Here is a 26,552-nt window from a genome sequence, read left to right on the forward strand (position 1 = left end):
GGAGAATTACAGGCTACACTGTTTTGCTGCAATGGGAGATTCTTGCCAGTGTCCTTTTAACATGCGGCTTCCTCCTGCCTCTCCAATCTCACCCCCTGCGATGCTTCTTCTCACTCATCTCCTCCTGGCCACAGTGTCCTCCTCACTCTTGCTCCAACATGTGAGGAAGCCCCACCTCAGGGCCTTTGCAGCTGCTGCTTCCTCTGCCTAGAGCCATGTCCCTCTAGATACTCACATGTCCTCTGCTCTCTGTTCAAGTAGTCTCTTCCATATAAGGTCCTCTCTAAGGAACCTTCATATAATAGCAAGCTTCATCCCAGTATCTGGGGCCCGCACTGCCATGCTTTATTTGGATTCATAGCAATCATCACTACTGGACGTGCTATGTCCTTACCTGTTTATTATCTGTCTCCCATTCTAGATGAAGGGCAAGGACCTTGTGTCTGTTAGTTCCCTCAATAATATGAGTCCAGTGAATGAATAAATGAGATAGAAATTATCTTTCCCATTTTCAAATGACAAACGAAAGTAGAAACTGAAGTGTAGAGAGATTAATTGACCTGTATGAGATTAGCTTCTTGGGGGAAGAACACTGCCTTGCACATATAGAGAGTAAGATTCTTTCCTCATTCCTGCTCCTCAGATATCAGTTAATTGACTGGACAATCACAAGCTGAGTGTGTTTAAAATGTCGCCCTGACAGCTGTGCAGGGTGTGTCCAACGCCCATGGCTCCCCCGGACAGCAAAATCCTGTGTAGACCTCCACCTACCGAAGCCATCCTAGAAAAACCTTTTGAGAAAGCATTTGCCTGGGGAAATTCACGCCATTTCCCAGGCACGCATTTGAGTGTTTAATGTCAATACTCAAGGATCTACGTGCTACATAATATTCATTACTTTATAATTATATTTCAATTTCAAAAATGTTCATTCTATTTGTTTTCAGGGAATCTCTTTTGAAACTTGTCAAGTAATTAGTTGATCAGCTTACCTTTCAGCATCAAGTGGTATTTTATCTTAATCTAAGATGTCTTTAATAACAAGGTATCAGTGATGTGATAATTCAATTCAGAAGGCTCCAGAGACTGACTTACGTTATATTTGTCATACAAAAGCAGAGACTTACTCAAGTGGAATATGAATATCTGTGTTCAGTTATATTTAGCACTGTGGATAAACTATGCCTTGAAGATATAACAAGTACTTCTAAACATAATATGTATAGTATATGAAAGTAAAGGGTGTAATATTTGTTTAATATAATAATACAACTATTTCATGATATAGTTCCTTTTTGCCTTATGTTTTGAAGATTTAGAGCCAAATCTAATTTAGTAATCAATTCATTTCGGGTATCTGCAAGAACCACATCTTCTGCACCTTTTTAAATGGACTTTACACTTTTATTCTCTCCTCCCAACCTCTTCCTCTTCCCTCCCTCCCTCCTTTTTTCCTTTTTCTTTCTTTCTTCCTTCCTTCCTTCTTTCCTTCTTTCTTTCTTTTCTTTCTCCCTTCCTTCCTTCCTTCCTTCCTTCCTTCCTTCCTTTCTTTCTTTTTCTCTTTCTTTTCTCCCTTCCTTCATCCTCAAACATCTTAAAACATTTTAAATCTTTCTTTAACTCTTTTTTAAACTTTTTCTCCTTTTTTTTCTTTGGCTGCATTGGGTCTTTGTGGCACATGGGATCTTTGTTGAGGCACGCAGGATCTTTTCGTTATGGCTCGCGGTCGGCTCAGGCTTCTCTCTAGGTGTGGCGTGCAGGTTTTCTCTCTCTAGTTGTGGCGTGCGAGCTCTGGCGCACATGGGATCTGTAGTTTGTAACATGCAGTCTCTCTCGTTGAGGCACCCGAGCTCAATAGTTGTGGCACGTGGGCTTAGTTGCCCCGCAGCATGTGGGATCTTAGTTCCCCAACCAGGGATCGAACCTGCGTCGCCTGCATTGGAAGGTGGATTCTTTACCACTGGACCACCAGGGAAGTCCCTCTTTAACTCTTAAATTCCTCCAGTGCATCATTTTTCATATATAATATGCTTATTACACCTTGAAATAAATGTTATAAATGTAATTAAAAATTGGCTCTACCAAACAATCTGATTTCTCTACAGAAACCTAATTCGACCTTGTAGGTTTTAAGGGTTGAATGAACTCTCTCATATCTTGCATTGGTATTTGGGGTACCAAGAAATAAAACTATCTGGTAAACCTACCTCCTTTATTTTAGAGAGCCCATGCAGGTGTGCAATATATGCTAAAATATAATGATTGCTTAGCTTGTTTGTTCCATCCAGAATGTTTGGGATATTCTCTTAGTGTTCATCTTTTGAGGGGTGTGGAACAAGTATTTGGACAGGTATTAGGTGTTTAGTTATAATCTCCCATCATAATTGAAATGTGGGATTTGAAAATTATTGTCCTAGTATTAGGACTATTTCTTACGAGTGGTAAGCAACAGAGACTTCCAAGAAATTGTATAAAACACAGGAAAAGAGTGATGCTCAGAGACAGAAACACCTGAATATGCAGACCGTAAATCTAGAATCCTGGGTTCCACTCCCAGCACCCTCACTCACTACATTGGGATCTTATACAAGTTAGTTATTTGTGCAAGGTTTCCCTGTGTGTAACACGAAAAGCATAACATCACCTGCTTCATGGGATTGGTATGAGGTTTAAATGTGTTAATCTTCCAAATGCACCTGGAACAGTGTCTGGCACATAAGTGTTAGCTGTTATTATTTCTGAGTAGAAGTTGACCTTATAAGGCACTAGCATCTATGGGCCAGGAGACCTCAGTTACATTACCCTACAAGCAGGTCCCCCAATGGCACAACAGAACAAGAATCAGAAGCTACTGAATATGGTTAAAGGAGGGCATGATCTCACCACTGTATCATTTTTAAGTAACTGTACTGATTCTGAATCTGTGTCTTGTTCATTTCCTTATTGAGTCTTATCAGGAATGCTTTTACTTATATATTCATTCAAAACATATTTATTCTCCTGTATGTAGGAGAACAAATAAATAGAATAAATAAACCTACAGGAATTCTCCTGTAGGTTCTGTGGGAAAATCCAAGATGTAATAGATTCTACCTACAAAGGTGTATGGCTAGTATCATAAGAAAAAGTAGAAAATTAGAAAGATGGATGGCTAGATAAAGGATAGATAGATGCATACATACATACATACATACATAAATGCAAAGATGATAAATAAAGGTCAAGCCTAAGACATAAAGATCAGATCTTCATCTATCTACCTATCAGCTCCCCCCAAGACAAGGATTTTACCGCCCCTTGCCCTACTTCTTGGGAAGTTCTTAGAAATATCTATTTATTTTTGTTGATGATTGATCAATGTTCACCTTTGATATTTCTAATTGTCTATTTATGGTTAGCTAAACCCACCAAGCTGTTTGCTTCTCTGCGGACAGATTTTGCTAAATCGATGCTCAGATTCTGCCAGCAACGTGGAGCAGGCATGTCTTTGCTTTTGCAAACACTCTGACGCCCTCCAGCCCCTCACAGTTGGATTGTTTCTGGGATCAGTGGCCAGCCAAGGCCCACCGTGTCCACCCAAATCACACCCCCTCCCAGTTTCACCCCTGCTGGGCTTCAGACCACAGGCAGGAATTGCCTGGGGTGCTAACCCATGCTGCACTAAGGGCCTTGGTTAGTGATATGTGGATTGTTAGAGATTCTGGCTTGCTGGAGACCTTTTGTTTATGGGGTGGGTGGGAGCGGGGAAGGGAACCCTGCCAGCAGCTATATTTGCTACTTTTGCCTAATGTTTCAGTGGACGAAACTTCCCTTGCAGCTTTCTCCCAGCACAGTTCATCCCTGTGCCCTCTTCTCCCTTTTATCTCCTTGCCCTGATGTCTGCTGCCCCCAGGACCTGCCTGTTTCCACCCTCTTGGGTTGGGTGCTGCCTTCAGCTTCTTTCTTTCTTTGTAACTCTTAATGATCTTTTCTCTGTGACTCTCATCCTCAATTATGTTCTCAAAAGGCAAAGTCTGTGCATATGTACACAACTGGGGGACTGTCTTCTCCTTGTTTTTCTTATGATTGTGCCTGTGAATAAAACCCTGAAATTATCAATTGGATAATAGAGCCATGCCGCTCTTCCAAATGGTTGAGTTAAATTGGCTGTGGCTTCAAGTAGTATTATCATTAACAATAACAGTAATAACCCTTCCATCAGTCGAATATTTACTAGCACAAAATAGCATGGTAGCCCCCAACTCGGGATGTATCCAGGGGATTGCTGTCTGGACAATCCTCTAGAAAGGGGATGCCTGGAGGTGTTGCAGGAAGGGGGACCCCTTCCAGGGCCCAAGAGTGGGGTCCTGTCTAACACTCGGAAAGGAATTGTCTGAGGAGACACACGTGCTGACAAAGCAAGGGAGTTTATTGGGAAGGGGTGCCCGGGTGGAGAGCAGCAGGGTGAGGGAACCCAGGAGGACTGCTCTCCACGTGGCTCTCAGTCTCGGGTTTTATGGTGATGGGGTTACTTTCCGGGTTGTCTCTGGACAACCACTCTGGCTCAGGGTCCTTCCTGGTGGTGCATGCAAAGCTCAGCCAAGATGGATTCCAGCGAGAAGGATTCTGGGAGGTTGGTAGGACATATGGACCGGCGTCTCCTCCCTCCTTTTGACCTTTCCCAAATTCTTCCGTTGGTGGTAGCTTGTTAGTTCCACGTTCCTTACCAGGAGCTCCTGTTCTAAGAGAACTCATGCAACTGGCTACTATGTTGCCTGGCCAGGGTGGGTGCTTTCAGTCTGTGTTTCCCCTCACAGAGGGACCTGCCAAGGAAGGGTCCCATCCACATTCCTCGCAGCTCTGGTCTTTCCTCAGGCCCTCCTTCTAGTACCGGTATCCCTGGCAGCCCAAGCCCTTAATGATCCTTCCCCTCCTGACTGTATTTACTGTCTCTTACACTCATTTGTCACCTTACAACACTGCCTCAGATTGTTATTGATCTTTTAATGTGCATCCTGTCCCGTTTACTTTGATCTGGCTGTTTCACCCCAATTCCCGCCTTCTACTCCTATAAGATTTAGGTCTATCAGAGGTAGCTACTGTGTCTCAAACTTCTTCTAAGGGTCTTAATTAACTCAGATAGTTTCCTTTGTACCCTCCCATCAAGGTAGTGTCCCCACATCAGAAAGAATTTGTTACAGTTGTCACTCTTGGTGACACCACTAATAATATGACCAACATGTACTCATCACAGATCTGACTCTGCGTCCAGGGGTAGGCTGAGTCCTTAGAGAGCATCATCTGGTTAACCCTTGTTATGGCAATAATCCTTATTAATTCAATGAGATGGGTAATATTCCCCCCATATTATAGGTGTTGTAACTAACGTTCAAAGAGGTTAAGTAAATTCGTCAAGGTCATGACCCCAGTAGTTTTTAGAGCTGGTCCAAACCCAAGTTCAAAGTTCTTAACTGCCATGTTACTGTGATGGTAATGATAAAAGGAATCTGTAGGATGCATTCTCTCCTGACAGGCACTATCCTGTGCATCATGTAATTCTATCCCATAACACTGAAAAGAAGAAAACAGGGCAAATTATGAAGGAAAAAGTGACCCTGGACATCCAGAAGTCAGAAATAATTGTCAGATTCCTTAAGTATCAGGATGACCGCGGCTTGGTGGCCACCATTACTGCGGAGGTTATTTGAAGAATTGTGGAAGCGGGAGCTGGCGGAACAGGGAACAGATACCCCTCCCCCTTCCCAAGGCACCATTTCTTCTATTCATCTATTGAGGCTGGCACAGCCCTGCTTCTGAGCTTGCCTCTCTACTGACATGGAAATCCTCTCAAGTCCCTGTGAAATACTTCCAAGCAAAAGTATTTCCTTCAACAATATTTATCCTTCTCTAATCCCAGCAATACTCTTTTCTATATGCCATGCCTCATAGGCATGGCATAAAATATTTAGAAGCTTAATAAACCATCATTTTTTCCTGTACATTCCGGTTACATTATCAGAGGTCCTTGGTGATAAATGCTTTCCTGGTATTTATCCCAGCACTTTTGTGACCATCATTTGTAAAGCTTTCTTTGTATTCTGTTACCTTCAGCTGTGCTTCTCTGTCACTTGATTGAATGTATTGCATTCGTTTGGGGCCTATTGTTGAATGACGAAGGAATTGATCCTTTAGCAATTACCTACTTATTGGGGCCAAGCAAGGTCAAGGATATTGCTGGAAATGTTTTAATGCTGGTAAAATCAAACCAATAAGAATTCCTTGTCTGTCATTTTCCCTTAGATATTAAATGATGAAATTAAATAAAATATGATTGTGCCATTTTGGGTGATTGACAATATCTTCCTCTGATTTCTCATTACTTTCTTATTGTTTCGTCAGGTTTTCCTTTGTTTAATTGGCGTTGCTGGCTTTCACTGCTTGGTTGGAAGGTCTCTCTTGCTAGGATTTTCCTTCCTTCTCCTCCTCCACAGATCCATCGTGCAGCCAGGGGAGACTGGCGTGACTCACCTTTCACATTTCCCACTTTCCCTGCTGATGGGGATTTGTTGACATTTTCTGCAAACCCTGTTGCTATTATGAATTGAAAACTAGATTTCAAGCTCCAGCACGCTCAGAGTTAAGCTGCCTTGAAAAGGTGGAAAAGAAATAAATGGGAAAAACATAAAGATTTAGATGAAGAGTCCATTTGTAACAATAAAGCAATCGCATCGCCCGAAACGCAGCCCTCAAACATCCTCTACTGCAGTTATACCAGGAGGGTTTTCCCCTTTCAGAACTTTCTAAAGCTAGACTCCTTCCACTTCTTAAGCTACTGATTGTGATCCCAGCTAATAAACAGATCACTTTTATTATCATGATCATTATTGTAATTCATATATAGTTAGTTATACAGGAAAGAAAAGCCTTGCAGATAGGGAAACGTTCCTTGTAAACTTTAAACACCCTATGGCATTTTTGTGGTTTTGAAACAGAAGTGAAACCAGTTACTTAGAATCTCTTTGTGTGTATCTGCCGATATCCAAGTGTCACAGTTTTGGAGAATCCGATGCTCTTTAAAGTATTACCTAAATTATAGTCTGTTAGATTCTAAGTTGACAATTCTTAAGTCTCCATTCAAAGAGATCTATCCCTATGTGATCCGTACAAACACATACCGTGTAAACACCAAAGTGAAGGCCAAGGCTAAATAAAGGAGGACATTTATCTTTATACACGGGTGGGAATGTAGGTAAACTGTGTGATTCTACATCCATGTAAACTCACACACACACACCCTGATGCCCCTCGTGATTGGTTTAGCCTGTTTTCTGCTACTGGGTTTCAGAAGATTTTCAGACTCGTCCAAACGTTTGATTTTTGTAATTATTGTTGGGATTTTTTTTTTTATCTTGCTCTACATGGAAAATAAAATTGTGATTGAGAGAGTTGGGTCCCAGTGGTCCTGTCTGCACTCTGCAAATGGTTCCATGTCTCTCCCTGCCTCACAATATAGGAGCCACTGAGCTTGGCTGCAGCTAATCCTCTGAGCCCGTTAATAAGCTTAGGAGCACGTTCACTGAAGGCTGACGGGCTGGGCACAAACAGGGAGAAAATATCTACTGGGGGAAGCTGAATTGGTTTTAATCATCTGCTAATCACCAGTAATGAGACCTACTCTGGGGAAGAAAAGAAAAACAGATAGTCGAAGGGAGGTTTTGTTCTTCACAGCAGAGTAACAGGGAATGAGAGGGCAGCTGTTATTAGGAAAGAAAGGATAGAAAGAAAGAAGGGATTTGGCCAGAGCAGATGAAGCGTCCTCTGCAGCGCTCCGTTTTGTTAGCTGAGTGTTTCTTTCATTCGGTCTCTGAAACTTCAGATCTTGCAGGCTCCCTGACAGCCCACCTCGAAGATATTGCTTCTGGAAGAAAGGGGCCTTCCCCTGGCATCCTCCCCGCCACCACCCTCTGCGTTTGCTGCACAGCACTTTACAGGATATCTTAGCTGGAGGAGAGAAGGAAAGGCAATGGCAGTTCTGGATTGGCACCAAAAGAAAACTGGGTGTGTGCAGGGGAGGGGGGTGTGTGCAGAAGGCTGGGTGAGGGCAGAGAGACCCCTGGTCAGGAGGGCGAGGCCTGACAAGGAATCCAAAAAGGAAGAATCAGTTGTAAAATGTCAGTCCTAGCCGAATTGGGTAGATGGTCTTTTTGAGTCCTAGGCACTGTGTTTCAGGAAATTCAAGTGCGGTTATGACTTGTATGCCATTTTGGATGCTGTCATTCACGGACCCTTTCTTCAAAAGTTCAAACTCTTGCCATTGCTAATAATACAACCATATTTAAAGCAGAGGATTAGGAATGCTGTTATCCACTGGACCAATGTTCTCCATGACAAGTTAATAATATACTCATTTGAATCATATTTCTGGAATAATTAACATAATGACTGAACTATGACAGTAGTTTCCCTGTCCACAATGACTCTTCTCTCTTCAAACACTCCTGTAAGCTGTGCCAGAGTGAAAACCCCAAAGCACAGCATCTGTGCTTTGTCTCCCTACCCTCTGTCCCCAGCTCAAAAATTTCCATCAGCTTCATATTGAAATCTAAACCCTGTCCCTGCATTCAAGTTTCATCATACTGTGGCCCTGTTCTCTTCTTCCTGTCCCATGGTCTACGCCTCTGCCCACATGGGCACTACGTCTGCCAAAGCCAGGGCTTACTGTTTCCATATAGTCTGGCCTGACTAATGCTTTTGATTTTCACCAGTGTTTAATAGTTCGCAAGGAAGAGCCTTCCCCCAGCCTAGACAGTCTACTACCCCTTCTCTCTGAGCTGTCATGACAATTTGCTTTCAAGCATCCTGCAGCACTAATCATGTTCTCCAGAATCACAACGATTTCTGTACAAGTCTCTTCTACTCCAGGGCAGTGCCATTTTTCTTTGCATCCTTCACACCATCTAAAACCAGCCAGTACATAGGAAATTCTCCATTTCTTGAAATATACTGAATATTAAGACCTCTAGCAGAAGAAATCAAGTTAAGATTCCAGCATTTTGTAAATATATATTTAAATGGTTAGTTGGGACTCTGGGTATAAGAAACAAGACAGACTTGAATGTTCATATTTATTTTTATTTGTTAGTCATTTATATTCATTATTCCAGCTAGAGGCAATGAGTTGAGACTGGGGAACAGCAGAGTAAAACTATAAAGTATATTTTAGAGAAAAACAGAAAAAGCAAAGCTGGTGGAAAACAGTTACTGTACATCTGAGTCATCATTTCCTAAAACTCTTCACACAGTACCCACAAGTGCTGAGCCTTTGAGAGCTAAGGGCATGCAGTCTCTGCCTTAGGGGAGATCGCAGTCTTAGAAGGAAAGGAAACCATGTAAACAAAATGGTAGCCATCAGCGCTATCACACGGCACGAGCCTGCAAACACCCTGGCAGTCCTGAGGGGCAATCCTCCCTCTGGCTGAAGGAGCTTCCTTCGGGAGAGCTTCAGAGAAGAGGCGACCTGGAAGTCGCAGTCTTGGATCCTAAGAGATTTCCAGGAGAAGAAAGCTAGGACTTCCAACAAGAGGAAAGGTAGAGGCATCAGGAGATCACAGATGTCACTGTGCCTGTGAGAGGGATGCCGAATCATCTGGTGTGGGTAGAGGGGATTTGTAAGGCCATCATCAGAGTTCAAAGATGTAGACACTGGGCACAATATTAAGTTCTATCTCTGAGCCTCGTGACGAGCAAATCCAGGGGGGAAGACGTAAAAGCCAGCGTGACTTCTCTTCTGATCGCTGCCCGTCTTAGCTACTCTGGAGTCTGTGTTCTAAGGACGGAGAGCCCTCCCATCCAAGGACCAGTCCACAGTCCCTTTAAAGTGTGCAGCAGAGACCTGAGCACTTAGTGAGCACTCAGGGTTTACGTGCTTATCACTAACATCGTCATTGTCATCATTTATTTCCAATACTCAGAAAAGTTGAAAAGGAAAGTAGCTAAATTCCTTTATTTTAAAGGAGTGGATTGTGGTCCAGTCAGAGGAAGTGACTTACCAAAGATCAACAATTAATGGTAGTGACACCTTTTATTAGCATAAGACATTTCAAAAGGCTTTGACTTCCATTGTCTCAGACATGGACCACGTGAAGTAGGGTGTAGAGCTACCATTACCCGCAACCTGCAGATGATGTGCTGGGTACCTGGTGCTAATCAGAGGCCAAGGTAGAATTTGAACTCAGAAACTGCCCCAGTGACCACATCTCCCTCAGTCAATACATCTGCATTCTTTCAGCAATTGAAAGGTGAGACCTATCCAAGCCCAGTATTCACGGAGTTTCAATTTAAGTTATTAAGGAGAGTTAGGTTACTGATAAAACTAAGCATTTAAAATGCTGGTTAGGGACTTCCCTGGCGGTCCAGTGGTTAAGACTCCACGCTTCCACTGCAGGGGACACAGGTTCGATCCCTGGCCAGGGAACTAAGATCCTGCATGCCATAAGGCATGGCTAAAAATTAAAAAAAAAAAAAAGGTAAAATGCTGGTTACATGGGTGGGCAACATTCTACTGTTGTGAAACAATGGATTGGCCAGAATACTCATTCTGGGGCTTAATTTATGTTTAGTGGCCATACAGATGCTAGGGCAAGACAAGACCTACAAGCTCATATGATATCTCCCAGTTTAAACACACTGCAGATTTGGGAACTGAATTCAGAGACATGAAGTAACTTTCCCAAAGTCACACAGCAAGAATATGGAAGATTCTTCCTCCTAACACTGCACCTCCTTGCCTGCCTAGGAAGATACAAAGCAGAACAGAGAATGCCAAGTGCAAAAAGAGCTGCCCCATCTACAAGAGCAATTAAGGAGATGCAGTAAGAAGCACAATCCCCTTCTTGAAGGAAACCAGGGAATGCCCAGAGCACCTTTGAAACCCAGTAGGACCCTGTGGGGCTCCTGGGCACAAAAGTCTTTCTGTGTCCCCCATTTCTTGATTACAGGAAATGGACTTCATTCAGCCTCCATAACCTTCCCTGAGTTCCAACAGGCAGGTTCAAACAGATGCTAATCAGGGAAGGGAGGGGATGCAGAGACAAGGGAGGAGCAGTCAGGAAACAATAGCGCAGCCTTGGAGCAGGGTCCTGGTTCCCCCTTGAGGGAAAACAATATCTTTGAGCTCTTCTGCAGATACTGAAATCCCCTCCAGGTGGGAGAAGTTAACTGTCTGCTGCCCATAAGCACGGAGACCCCAGACCGGTTGGAACCAGAAGGTTGATGATGCTGACTCCTGATTACCTCACCACCAACCAATCAGAAGAATGTCCACGAGCTGACCACGCCCTCTTTGAACCATTACTGTAAAACTCCTCATGACCCCCTCCAGGTTGGGACACACAGTCTTGAGGGCATTAGCCTGCTGTGGCCCCCTTTGCCTGGCAAAGCAATAGAGCTCTTCTACTTCACCCAAAACTCTGTCTCCGAGATTTAATTCAGTGTTGGGGTCCAGAGGCCAGATTCAGCATCAACTTTCAATCCTAACTGAATGAAACTGCCTAGAAAAACACTTCTAGGATTTAGAAGCCAAGGCTCTTGATTTTGCTTTTATATCAACCAGTTTCCTGTGTATGGCCCTTAATCAACCCAAGACTCAGTTTCCACTTCTGTAAGATGACAATGAAAATAACACCTGCTCTGTCTACTTGTACTGGGTTGTTGTAACCCTGCAAAGAACATTCTAAAGGTAAACCTGAGGAAGGAGCAGGGAATGGAGAAGCTGAGGTGATACCTGAGCCAAGGGCCTCAATGGGATTAGAGGGGAGAGGTTGAGAAGAGATAGTGGACCCCTGCCCATGGCAGAAAGACCTGTGCAAATGCCCTTGAGTGAGATGGGAGAGACGTGCCTGTAGAGAGCTGTGAGCAGGACCCCAGCCAGAGGGTGAGCTTGGGGCAGAAGGGCTGGACCTGTTGCCAAAGGCTGGGCTTCTACCCTGCAAGGTGTGAGGTGTCTCTGGAAAGTTTAAGCTGGGGAAACTCACATTAGCTTCAGGTCTCTAGAAAGATCGCTCAGGCAACAACGTCAACATTGAATTTGAAGGAGACAGTAAAGGCGAGGCCTGATGGAGACATCTCCTGAGGAATGCCTATGGAAAAGTAGGGAATTGGCAAAGTTGAGTGCAATTAAGGAGTCTGAATCTTTAGGCCATGACAAGTAGTGGAAGGGAATGACTCCCAGTTGGCTGGATAATGGTGCTTCTACTGAATTGCAATATCAGAAGAATGGGTTGGTTGCAATGTGGAATTAAATTTTGTATGTCCTGGTGAGGAAGTTTAGCCCACTGTTGAAAGGAATGGACTTTGAGGTCAAGACGACACAGGTTTTAATGTTGGTTTCAGCACTTTCCACACATGTATGAAACAATGATGTAAAGCCTGGAAGATAAAGAGTACCACATAATTCAGGTGCAGGATGATGGTGGTGGTGGTGGTGGTCATTGGTAGCACAGCCATCCAGGTAAGCATTCCAGAAGGAGAGAGCGCTGAGCAGAGTAGGTCACAGTACACTTAGAACGGGGAGAGTGGTGACATATGCAAAAGAGTTAAAATAAATCACCCATGGGTCATGTATATAGAGGAGAAGGTTGGGGAAGACACAGTGGAAGAGAAGTTTGCCCTGAGAAACGTGGCAGTGGTATAAGACAAGAAATGGTTATTGAGTGAAAGTTGATGCATGGTAGTTTTCCAACTCAAGTGTACCCTTCATGAGAGCAAAGACTGTGTCAGGACTGTCTTTGTATGGCTTATTACAGCACAATGCCTGAATTGGTGTAGGTGCTAAATAAAAACTTACTGAGTACAAATAACTCAATTTTGTTTCTTTTCATGGCTGAGTAATATTCCATTGTATATATGTGCCACATCTTCTTTATCCATTCATCTGCTGATGGACACTTAGGTTGCTTCCATGTCCTGGCTATTGTAAATAGAGCTGCAATGAACATTTTGGTACATGACTCTTTTTGAATTATGGTTTTCTCAGGGTAAGTCAGAAAGAGAAAAACAAATACCATATGTTAACACATATATATGGAATCTAAAAAAAAAAAAAAAAAGGTCATGAAGAACCTAGGAGCAAGACAGGAATAAAGACACAGACCTGCTAAAGAATGGACTTGAGGATATGGGGAGGGGAAGGGTAAGCTGGGACAAAGTGAAAGAGTGGCATGGACATATATACACTACCAAATGTAAAATAGATAGCTAGTGGGAAGCAGCCGCATAGCACAGGGAGATCAGCTCGGTGCTTTGTGACCACCTAGAAGGGTGGGATAGGCAGGGTGGGAGGGAGGGAGACGCAAGAGGGAAGAGATATGGGGACATATGTATATGTATAACTGATTCACTTTGTTATAAAGCAGAAACTAACACACCATTGTAAAGCAATTATACTCCAATAAAGATGTTTAAAAAAAAAAAACTTACTGAGTAAATGGACTTAAATACCGTATCATGCTTATTATAGGCTCCCTTAATGGCCTCCAATGTTCTGGTCTCAGTATATCTGTATCCAGAAAACAGAATTCTCAGTTCAGTGGTTCTCAAGACTTTTCATTATACGTTTGGTCCTAGGATTCGTGGGACCCTTCACAGCACCAAATGTGGTTATGTGTGTTTGTGTGTAACAGGTGTGTGAGTGTATGGGTGTTATTTGGTGTTTGGTAAGTGAGGATTATATATATATATATATATATATATATATATATATATATATATATATATATATATATATGGAATTATTTCCATACTTTTGAGGAAGGGAGGAATAAAATAATGGCAATGCTTTAATTGACTAATGACTAATTTGCTTTACATATTAAACATAGTCCAACACAAAAAAGAGGTATTTGGGATAATGATGTCATATGTGGAATATGTAAAAAAAAAAAAATAGGACCTTCAAGAAAATCTAAAGGTTCACCAAGAAACCAGTAATAATAATATTTCGAGGAGGTGTGGGGGAGATGTATGTAATAGGTACGGACCCTGCTACTGCCATTGTCCTTGGAACTCAGATGTTCTTTGGGGTCCTTTTTCAAATACTTCCACTATCCCTGCTCAGGTATAGAAATCCCACATTAAGAAATTTCGAATCTTAAGGTTCTCCTACAGAGAAACTTTATGATTGCTACCTTGATGGACTTAACACAGAATCATAGATTTGTGGCTTATAAAATTGTGAGTGGATCATTCTGTCTGTTCCCTGACTTCTAAGATACCTGTATATTCTCTAGTTTGCCTTTAGAGGAGGGCTAGGTGGCATAAAGCAGAAGACAGATTTTAAAGTCAAATATATAAAATTCCAGAAAAGTGACTGTATACACTTAGGTAAGTTGTTTATCCTCTCTGAGTTTCCTTTCCCTTTTTTTTATTTAACAAGTGATGAAATGTTAACATCTAACCTCTTTTTTCCTGGGAGCCCAAAATGAAATGGCTTATTAAAACATCTCACACAATGTTTACAATGAAGAATGTATTCCGTAATTTCCCTTTATCCTCCTTATCTAGTCTAAGTATAGTAATAAACTAAATAGGTTGGTTGCTGACGTGTGAACTCAAAAGATCTATGCAATTCAGTTACTAGAAATAGTTACTTATGTGGTTCTGTAGCCTTTAGTCAGAAAAAGACTGGGTAATGCTGCAGTAACAAAATAACCCTGAAGTCAATGCTATACCACTGCAACAGCTTATTTCCTGCTCATAGTACATGTATCTAATTGTGTCAGCTCTATCCAGTTGCTCACAAATTCAGAAGATCAAGGACGGCTCACCTGGTAGCTGGACCACCTGAATTCCAGACCCTACATTCTCCTCAGCAAGAGAGAAGGCTGGAAGGTCACACACCAGCTCTTAAATGCTTTGACTCAAGAATGGCAAATGTAAAAAAAAAAAAAAAAAAAAAAAAGAATGGCAAATGTCATCTGCACCCAGCCAGTCATATAGCCCCCTCTTACTACAGGGAGACTTGAAAAATTGGGAAGTCCATGGATATTTGGTGAGCAGTAAATGTCTCTGCCAAAACTACAGAATGACATATGGCATTCAGCGGGCACTGCATTCACCATGCATTGGAACCTCCAATTAGGACTTTCTATGTATTTCCCATCCCATCCATGACTTTTTAAACTATAACCTTATTTCCTGCTCAGTTCCCACAAAAAGGAGATTACTGGAACATGCACCAGTGAGCTTGCTCACTTTGCTGGGCTTAGAATAAAAATAGTGAGTTGCTTCTGAGGCTCTGTCCAGCTCTAATCTTTGGGGCCACCCAGGAAGAGCTCCACCCACAGTGACCAGCGGACTGCGTGCCCTTTGGTTCTTCTTGGTTCCTTACTCCCTCCTGTCTTTCCCAGTTTCCCCACTAGTGTGCCTGCCTCTGCATTTTATCTTTCTGTCTGTCAGGCCAATTAGCATAGTTTGACAGATTAAAAGGCTAAGGTCAAACCAACAAACCCCTAAAGAAATACTGCTAATTATTTTCACATGTTTTTAAAAATACTTTGCTCTTCAAAGAATTTAACAAGGAATGAAATTCAACTTTGTCTCCCAAGGGTTGGTTTAATATTATATTAAAAAAAATGAATCCCATAGCTTTCTGTGTTCCGTGTTGGAGGAGAGCAATGAACTCATCCCTGGGGTCAGCGATGGTCGTCGGCACTTCCCATGAGGCTCTTTCTAAACTGATACACAAAACGGCAAGCAGAGTCTTACAATACTGCAATAAAACAGTTCCGGGAGATGAGACTGGCTTCGTGTCCACATATAACGCCTGAAGTTAACATCAAAGCAGGAAGGGTAGCCAACAACCCCGAGAGACAGCGTAGCATAATCGTTAGACTCTGGTGCTGCTGCTGTGCCCAGGTTTGAATCCTAGTCTCATCCTCTGTGAGCTGTGAACACTGGCCTCATTTATTCCCTCCATGCCTCAGTTTCCTGATCTGTAAAATGGGGGGCTTGGAACTACAATATCCATCTCATCAGGTTGTCGTGAGAATCAAGATGAATTTGAAGAGTGTCTGGAACTATAGCATCGTTCACTGTCAGTACTTCCTTGACTTGGTCTCCCCACTTTCACGTTGCCACAGAGCAGCTGACTTCTTTGATGCTCAGAAGGAAAATTCGAGTATTTTCTATTTCCTAAAGGATTAGTCATCTGACTGACAGGTATGCAAGGTAACGTGCCAACCCCAACTGCTGCAGGTTAACCGTGCCACGGTCAGCAACACATTCAAGGTCATTGCCGGTCATGCTCAGCCCTGCCAAGAGCAGTGCCTGGGAGGACGGGGTCTGGAATGGAGACGTTCAGTCTCTAGTCACCCGTCAGATTTTTTAAAAACCGATTTAGAAAATGATAATTGAGCCCTGTTGATGGCGCTGCTCCTCCAACGTCTGTGCCTTGTTGGTGATGAGCTCTGGCTCATTCCCAAGTGGGTTATGTCAGGGGGCTCGGGGCTGGGGTTGGGGGGAGTCCAGAGGAAGCTGGGGGCGGGTGGAGAGGAAAGAGGAAGGAGCGAAAGCACTAAACTCAAAAGCTCATTATTCAGCCTCCTTTGAAAGACAAGAACAGGATAGCCTCCGAATAAGAGGCAACTAAAGAGCTCAAGAAAGTCTCCAGCGAAGTCGTTCACTACAGGTGAAAGGCCAAATTACCAGATCAAGTGGCTACATTATCCAAAATTATTCTATTGATTTCAGGGAGGTGTATTTTCCCTGAGATGATTGCCGGCATCTAAAACCTCCTTTCCTGCTGATTTGGAGCACGAAGCACCATCTCCGAGTTTCAAGTTGTTCAAGATGCTTACGAGTCTGTGGGTAAGCGCAGGTCGGCCTGCTGTGAGAGTCTAGTTAGGTCTGGCTCAGAAAGGCAGGCAGGCCGCCCTGGTCCCCAGGGCCAGGGTCTTTGTCACTGTTAAGAAATTTGGTGCAATGAGCATCATTTGCACAGGGAATGTTCTGTGTTCTGGATTTTGGGGGCACGTTTTCTACACTGGATCCTATTTTGGGAAAATGCCACCTTGAACCACTGGGGGCCTCCCAAATTCATTTGGTCACAGATGGAAAGCAGAAAGACAAAGCATTTAACTTCACACATTATGGACCCGCAGGGCAGAGATGCACTAAAGTCAAAGTTGGCGGGAGGGAGGCGGGGAGTGGGGAATAGAGGTGCTTCTAATTTCGTCTAGATTGTCAACCGCAGTCTTTATTTTTAAGGAATATTATGAGAGAAAGCATTTTTAATTGACATATAATTGAACTATAACACTGTATTCGTTTTAGGTGTAGCACATAATGATTTGGTATTTGTCTATATTGTGAAATGGCCACCGCAGTAAGTTTAGTAGACATCTGGAGAAAAAGAATGGTTACTAGAACAACGGTCCATCTAAGTGAAAACTGGAAAAGAATCTTAGAAGGGCTTCTATTTTTTAAGAAAAAAAAAAATGTTCTCCTTACTAGTCTGAATACAATGCCATTTTAACAGTTCAACTAGGTTGTTCCCCACGAATGATTTCTTTGGGGTACAGGGATGGGTGGATAATGCCAGTGGGTAAAAAGTGTCATGAATTCTGCCTATAGTATCCCTCTTCATAGCATCAGAACTCTTATCCCACTTTCCAGGCCACTGTTCTTGGATTCACAGTCAGCGAATGTAAAACCAGGTTGATACGGGGCGTTCTGCAGTTTATGTTTGAATCAAAACCAAGAGAAAGCATCCTTCCCATGTTGGTGAACTTGCACTTCGCATGGGTCCAGAGAGCACCACTGTGTCCGTAAATCCAAACACGGAGGCCGCGGTGCCCTTGCACTTTAAGCCAGTGACCACCGCACTTGCTCTCCGTGGAAGGCCTTCTCCTTCCTGGGACCCCTCCGGCTGATGCTGAACATATTCAAATCTTCCCCTAAAAAGTTTAGTCGGGGTTGCTTCTTCAGTACTGTTTTAACATTAAATATGCAAATAATCATCATTACACTTGCAACAATTACACATGTTTGCGAGCACCTTGTCAAGGGCTGGCAGCGGAGCAATCATTTGTAAAGACAAATATTCCATTCCAAGAGATGTCATGCTGCTCAGAAGATTCTTTTTTGTATGAGTAGCCACACTGCTGCTTCCTAAAGTGTACGGATGAACACGGTCCGACCTGCCAAGAGCTGCCAAGACCTCCCCGCCGCAGAGCAGGTGCCAATCACTTGCCCGGAGCCGGCGGAGGAGCCGCTAGACTCTGAACGGGTCCAGGGCATCCAGTAAGGATGGAGAGTCTCCTCCAGGCCCTCCTCCCCCTGCGGCCCCTCCCCGTCCCCCCCTCCTCTCAGAGGGGCCTTGTGCCTCCGGGATATCTTAACTCCTGAGCTCCGGCCATAGGTTTGTAACAGATGAATTGTCATTTGTAGCTCGGAGGTGATGGGAAGGGCCGCCTGAAACCACAGGCCGAGAGTCACAGCCGGACTTCGTTCTCTTCCCCACGTTTTTTATCTCTCCTCCCTTTTTCCTCCTCTCCCCTCCCTTCCCTTTGCACTCTGCTTTTCCCCTCCCGATTCTTCACGTAGTGACGGATAATTGTCACCATTTACTTTTATCGCATCCAAAGTGGCGGCTTAGAGGGGCCTGGACTCGAGTCAGGACTAATCTTGCCTTCTCCCAAAGTCGGAAAATCCCAAGTCTTGCGGGGTCCAATTGATAACCCTTGTGCTTCTTTTCCATGAAAGACGGATGGCTCTGGCAAGCTTGGGAGACTGCAGATAATGGGATTGACTTGGTACTTAAATCTCAGTGAACCAGGACAGCATAAGTAATTAGTGAATTGGATCTATCCTGGGGTGCTAATGATGGCTAAGTCTGCCCCCATGCCATTCGGAAAACGGCAAGAGGCACATCCATCTCACACAGATAAAAACCAAAGGGACACTGCTCACAGACACCATTTATTCCTTCTTTAATGCACAATTTATCCTAGGAGGGGGAAAAAAAATCTAATTTTCCTCGAGTGATACCCAGAAGACCAAGTGACCACGCTCCCACCAGAGTTCATTTTGATCACAATACTGCTGCTGTTTTTAATTAAGAAAGGCTAATTAAGAGAAACTCGACATTTATCTTCTTATCTGCTTGTCTGCACAGACTCGCAGACATTACCCATATTTGTTTACAATTTGGTTACTGGCTTTCTATCAGTGAGAAGTCTCAGTTTCTATCTGGGTTAGTGCTTTCAAAAGTGTAAGCTCTCAACGGCTTCCCACAAGGATAACTTTTAGCCTCTCAGATCCTGGTTTACATAATATATACATACGTGTATATATACACAATTACATCCATGCATACATACGTATATAGTTTACATATATATGTATGTAAACACTGATTACACCAGGAGTCCTTGTCTTTTTCCTCAATTAATTCAAGTGTAAGGCATCTGTGTACAGACCAGCCTTCTCTCCCATTTTTCTTTTTACGCAGAGTGACGGCACTTTTTGAGGATAATTTAGATAAATGTCTTTTCGTGGAGTTCACTTATCCTCCCAGCAAACATGATCAACAAAGAGCCACAAGAGATGAATGGCATTGCATTTTGATCCAACATGCGTTCTGTCAATGGAGAAGACTTCAAGGCGGACATCTTCCTTCCCCGCCCCCCCACCATCTGATTTGATCAACATTCCCAACAACTAAAATGTCCACAGAATACACTCTGGTGAAGATGACCAGGGACTCTGAGAGCTGAAAGTGAAAGTGTGAAGCAAAGGCATTTCACCTCCAAAGTTCTCAGCAGCCAGATGTGCCAGCCTGACCATTTTTGTACTGATTGATCAGAACTCAACGTGACAGACTGTGAATCCCTTTCCTCGGCTTTGTCCTGGCAAAGGAGCCTTAGCGCCAAACACAGGCTCTGCCTTCCTGGTCTCTTTCAGCCCCACTCTGCAGTGATTGCCTTTCTGCCATCCTTTCATTTGCGGGCTGGCTGGAGCGGAAACACTCAGGAGATGAACCCAAACAATTGGTCAGGGAGAAGCTCGCTTGTAACTTACGTTCCTCCCCCACCCCATCCTACAGCCTAATCCTTTTTGGTCTTGAGGTGAGGTTTCTTTCCGTGATGCTTAGTTTCCCAGTGGCTGGCTTCTCAGAAGGTGTGTTTGTGCACAAGTACAGAACACACGCACATCAGTACATAATTGTATCCAGGACCGAGTGCCCTGAAAACTTTCTTAATATTTAATATTGGAGGAGAATGCGGATGAGGAGAGGATCCCCTTTTTCCTCACAGTCTGTCCCTGATGGGGATGCATTTAGACGAATGTCTGAGGAAAGGCAGTCAGGGTCTCCCTACAGAGAATGTGGAGGGAGAAATTGAGCTCCCTCCTGGATCCTCATGAGTTCTGATTCGAGTTTGTTTCCTAGATATGGATTTTCCTAAGTTTCAGTCTAACTAAAACTTGGCTTTTATGTTCAAACCAGACCAGTCGGTATTAATATTCATGGTTCAAATTATGTCTATCTCCCTTGAGCAAAGGAAGTTTATGTTGATTATATGACTTTGCTCAGAAGAGGTCTTATGTGTGCGCTGAGTGTGTGTGTGTATGATATTCATGTGAACATTGCTTGGAACAGGTCTTTCCACTAGTCAACAAGTTTTCCTCCAAAAAAAATTTATTTTAATTATTTTCTGCTTATACTAAGGAATAACGTAGACTGATGCTTTATTTTATTTATTATTTTATTTTATTTTATGTACTTATTTGGCCATACCACGCAGCTTTTGGGATCCTAGCTCCCCGACCAGGGATGGAACCCGAGCCCCCTGCAGTGGAAGCGCGGAGTCCTAACCACTGGACCGCCAGGGAAGTCCCATACACTGATTTTTTAAAAACTACTTTTACCAATATAACCCCTCAGCATGTAAGCCCACCTTTCTAGCACTCATCATGGTACCACAACAGGAAAATTAAAATACATGTCTTACAATTACTTTGGGAAAACTAGTGACACGTTAAAAATGTTAATTTTACATTTTAAAAATAGCACTGAAGGGGCTTCCCTGGTGGCGCAGTGGTTGAGAATCTGCCTGCCAATGCAGGGGACACGGGTTCGAGCCCTGGTCTGGGAAGATCCCACATGCCGCGGAGCAACTGGGCCCGTGAGCCACAACTACTGAGCCTGCGCGTCTGGAGCCTGTGCTCCGCAACAAGAGAGGCCGCGATAGTGAGAGGCCCGCGCACGGCGATGAAGAGTGGCCCCCGCTTGCCACAACTGGAGAGAGCCCTCGCACAGAAACGAAGACCCAACACAGCCAAAAATAAATAAATAAATAAACAAATAAAAATAAAAATAGCACTGTATATCAGGTGGACTTGAAATGAGGAAAATACCTTTTATCTCTCCTGGGAACAGTGGCACTTCTATAGGGTACTTTTCAGGATAACACATATGTCCAAATTAGCTAAGAAAACTCTGTTTAAAAGTTACAAGATTTTGAAAAGCAAATAGGTGTTACTATGTTATAGCAAAGTAGGCAAGAATAGAGGATGTTGCCGTCCGATTGCCTGGGTGCGAATCCCCGACCTCACCAGTCAGAGCTGTGCTTTCTTGGGCAGGTCCCATCAGCACTCCACCTCAATTTCCTCGTCTATAAAATGGGGATAATAATAGCACTAACTCATTAGATTCCTGTAGGATGAAATCTGTTTCTCCATGTAAAATACTTTAATAGCACCTAGCACATAGTAAGCACAAACAAACCATCCGTTGTTTTTAAGAAAGTTGTATCTTATGAATAAAAAATAAGTTTTGTTTTTTTCCCTATGCCTAAAGGACTTTATGCTTCTACCAGAAACTGGTGACTTCTGAGGTATCCCACTTGCTAAGGAAAGAAGACCCACCTCACAGGTAATATTCATGCAGCCAGCGCTGCCGTTGGCATTTTTCACAGCATGATCCCTGGGAGGAGATGATGAGACTCCTGAAGGTTCAGGCCAAGTGATGGTCAGCCCTGCATCCCCCATCAACCTGGTGTGATGCTTTGCTCATAATGTTCATTTCCGGTCTATTTGGTGGGGGATGACTTCCAGACCTAGACTCCTCCCCTGCCCCAGAATAAGAAAATAACTAACAAGTGTGTTTCTGATATGAGCTGTGATGACATATGCTTTTCAAAGAAGCACGTGACTGAGTAAACGGGACTTCCCCTTTCCATAGCGCCGTTTGTGAATGATTATCTGATTCTGTGTGGTACTAATTGAGGGATCGTGTTTAAGAACTAAATGTAATGTTATGTTAATATTACCCTACAGCAGTTGGGAATTAATGGTGAGATGGAAGGCAATGCCTTCGATGTCAATCTGGTTTCTATGTTTTAATGTTCTGTACCTCCTTTTCCCCCCGGTCCCTAAATCCTGGCCACTAAAAATGTTTCCTACTTTTCTCCATGGATTCATTTGCACGGTAATTAAAAAAATTTTGAGTGTGTTGAAAATTAAAGGAGAAAAGATTTAATAGAATGTAAAGATCTTTTGGTACGATGCTTGCCCTACTACAACCATTTATTATATTTCAGTTTTGATGTTTGTCCTGGAAGCTTTTGCACGATTGTCATGTAGCAGGGATGACGTTGGTATGTGAACTTCCCCAGCCCTAATGGAGAGTTCCTTCACTTCATGAGAAAATGGGGTCTTTAAATGGGATCCTGGCGGGTGGAAGAGCCACGCTCTCTGAGGAGTAGGGTTACTTGGGCAACTTCGATGAAATCTATGAGGTATTCTTTCTCTGAAAGCGACTGAGAGAACTGAAGAGGAAGAAACTGAGAATGAATGATTAAATGAACTTGAGGAGCATTTTTATCTGAGAGACAAGTGTGAAAGGAGGAATAATAAATGACTCCCTGCCTTTCTAGAAAACGATTGCTATCCATTGTCTACTCTGGAAGCCATCTGATAGCCTATGCTATCCACCAATGGGCATAGAAAAGTGGACAAAAAAAGCACAGGGGTCAGCTAAGTAGAGAGAAGAGGCTTAGCCAAAACAAACCGAAATGCTTCATTTCACTGAGGTTTGATTAATGGGATATTAGACACCATCATCCGTGAAGACAAGAGCTAACTAGCCTCCAGCAAACTGCTGTGAATCACACTTCACACATCAAGATGTGAGGTAATGAGATTCTCAAAAAGTCCTACATTTAGAAACAACCCTTTAAACCCAAGCACACAATTCCCTGCTCCCGCCAGCCGCTGGCACAATTCCACTGGTGAAGTTGGAAAGGAAACTCGGCATTTTTTTAGGGGTACTTTTTGTTTGTTTGTTCTTGACCACGGATAGCATGATGGAGCAGCTGGTGTGAGAATAAAGGAAAATATGTGTGTATTGGCAGCAGACAGTTTATAACACGGCGTGATTATTCTCTCAGAGTCTTAAGCATCAGAACTTACAGCTTAAAAAATAATAATTCGCATGGACTACTTTACAACTGCACATTGAGGGTTATTTGCTATTGTTGTTTGACGTGGGATTTTTAAAAGCCTCCTCCCCCTCCCTCCAAAGATCAGTGTGAATTCGTGACCCACATGATTCATAATTGATCAATTTTGAACATTTTAAATTTTTGTTAAGGATTTCACAGCCATCACAGGCCATTTTTAGCCAGGGAATGGCTGCTTGGTAAACCTACATCTCCACCTAGTGGTGCCAGGGAACAGTTAATGACTTTGAACCACAAGGAAATCAAGACTTAGTCATAGTTTGCAGCCAGCATGAAAGCCCTTGGTCTCACAATATTTAAAGATAACATTTTAATCTCAGAATATTTTTACTTCCTTTCCACCCCTCCCCCATACTTTCCTTCTCCTCAACCCTAAAAGCTGGCATTCTTACATTGCAAAAGAGCTGAAAAATATTCCTCCCACTTTATTTTGTATTCTTACACTGTGCTCAAAGGCTTTGACCAAAAACTCATTTGGGTAGCCAAGGATCATCTCTCAAGATCCCCCTCACCCTCCTCTGCTTTCTTATTCTTTGCCAGCTCACTATTTGGCAGGCGTCTCCATTGCTAGACAGGCCAAACTCAAGTTTCTCTATAGAATGCTCAGGGCTTATTCTCAGTCTGCTTGAAAAAAATTCCTGATGGTGGTCCCTCACCCTTCAGGTGAATGAAGGCACCACCTCTGCCCTCCCCACCTCGGATTCTCCCAAGCAGAGAAGTCACATCCAAACTGTTTCCAAGGCAGCAGCCCAGCACACCCCTCTCCCATTAAGCCCTGATGCCCCGGCTTCAAAAGCAACTGTTTAACCCAACTCAGATATCTCAGGTTTATACGATTTGCATAATCAATAAACAATTAAGAATGTTTGGCTTCTTTAATACCTAAAGGACATTTGAATCTGGTCACAGTTAACAGGAAATAGTTTGTTTTGCTTTTCATTTGATTTGCAAGATAGCAGAACCCCTGTTCCTTGGAGATGTGACTGCGGCCAATTAGAGAGAGATTCTTCTATAGTGTTCCTTCTCGCCACTGGACTCGTCCAGGGTATCACCTCCACTGTTGTGAAATATGAGGACCAGGGCTTTTCGGCTGGTACATGTCTAGAAAAATTAAAGCTAACTACGAGAGTCGCTGCTTGCTAATCCCTGTAATTAAATGCTACTTGTCGGAGGGTATATTACACTGAAGCTGCTAACACTGTATTGGACCCCAAAATGTTTAATAATCCTACCCTGCGATGCTGAATTTTTTAATACCTGTTAATGAACACCCATTAACTTCTATAGAAGGCAAAAAGAAATAAATGTATTAAATGTCAGTTCGCTTCTGCTGTAACCTATCTTTTCCCTTAAACCTGGTGTTCTGGCATGCAGTTCCTTAAAAGTGAGGAAATGCTCCATGTGCAGAGAAATCTATGGAGAAAAGCTTAGAGCCATGGAATTTCTAGAGCTTCCTCCACCTTTAGGGCAAATGTTCACAGTCTTTAGCTGAGATGTTTAAGTTCTCCAGTCCTCATCCTCTGTGTCACCACCAGCCAAGAGCAACACACACGTGGTGTGTTTTTCCTTGTACCTCCCCCCTCCGCCCCCGTTGCTTCCAAAGTGCTGCCTTGACAGGTAGGGGGGATTTCACTTGGTTCGGTTGGTAATGCGTTCTCAATATTATTCTCTTTCCGTAAGGAAGAACTGTCGTTGACCACCTTTTGGCCAGATTTGTCTGCAATTACATGGAGATAATCAACACCCCCTCACTCCTTGAATGTCCTTTGGATTTTCCCATCCTTCAACGCAAGTGGGAAGTGATAAGAACATGAAGCGTTCACACCAAGGACACTTTAAGCTTCCACAGAAGGACAGGTCTAGAGCGAAGGAACAAAGAACCAGACAGATTCTCAGAGACTATGTCACACAGGGAGGTTGGGTTTAGGTAGAGCAGGTGAGAAAAGTATCTTGAGTCTGTGGGGCTCCACTTGACTTCCTGGACTCATCCAGCGGCTACACTGCAGCACAGACTCTGCACACAGTCCAGTCCTCCTGGGCCCACCTGTGACAGACACTTCTGTAGGGTGACCCAGGATGGTCTAGTGATGTGGGAACACAAGAGGGTTTCCAGTAGTGCTTGCACTGGACACACACGCACACACACACACACACACACACACCCCAGTCCATCATCCTCAGTGTCGAGAACTTCCTAAATGAACATGAACCCTGTATTTTAAAACTGTTAAGTATTTAGGTAAGAGAGGTACCATCAGTCTGTTTTATTTATTTATTTATTTATTTTGGTCACACTGCGTGGCATAGGGAACTTCCCCTGACCAGGGACCGAACCCACACCCCCTGCAGTGGAGCGCTGAGTCTTACCTACTGGACCACCAGGGAAGTCACATGTCACTTTAGAGGTAATTTAAAGCTTGGGTGGGTGGAGTTGCTTCTGGAATCTCATTGCTCCCTCCCCGACCCCCAGTGCCTGTTGATCTAAGGAGTTGCAAAGGGTCAAAGTTCTGCAGTCAAACCAGCCGGTTTCCCAACACGGCTACTATCAGGGAGAAGACATGGAGGTCTGCTAATAATTGCTTACGCTCCAGAGTTAGTTATTCCCAAGGCGAAAGTCTTTCTGACTTAGTCAACTGCTTTGGCCCCTGTGACAGGGGTCACACCAGCTCCTCTGTCCCTGCTACACAGGGACCCGTACAGTCTGGTGGGTACTGGTCCATCGTGGAGCAGGTGCCTTTGCTGCCCCCGCTGTGGCAGTGAGGCTGCTGGGCTCTGAGAATGAGGCTCTTTCAGCACCACTGACATGGTCAGCACCCATCCCCCCCAAAGGAGTGATGAGTCATGAGCAAAGGGGCTTCAGACCTCAGCCCACAGTAGGTGGAAGATGGTTGAGGGGAACCCTCCCCCCTCAACCAAGAGGCCTTGGGGTCTTGTCACCAGCACAGAACCTTTTCCTTCACGTTTCAGGGAAATTAAACCTCCCACACTGGGCTGTGTCACCTCCTCTCCAGAACCCCCTCATATCAAGGGCTCTTACAAAGAGTAGGGCTTCAG

The 26,552-nt window shown here is 43.6% G+C and overlaps 1 protein-coding gene across 2 annotated transcripts in view; it reads right to left on the minus strand.

Moving 5' to 3' along the window:
* Positions 1 to 26,552, minus strand: part of TMEM182 (transmembrane protein 182) — a 390,758-nt gene that overhangs the window by 26,776 nt on the left and 337,430 nt on the right. The window lies entirely within an intron of this gene.

Source organism: Balaenoptera ricei, chromosome 13 (assembly GCF_028023285.1).
Source record: "Balaenoptera ricei isolate mBalRic1 chromosome 13, mBalRic1.hap2, whole genome shotgun sequence".
NCBI classification, from domain to species: domain Eukaryota; kingdom Metazoa; phylum Chordata; class Mammalia; order Artiodactyla; family Balaenopteridae; genus Balaenoptera; species Balaenoptera ricei.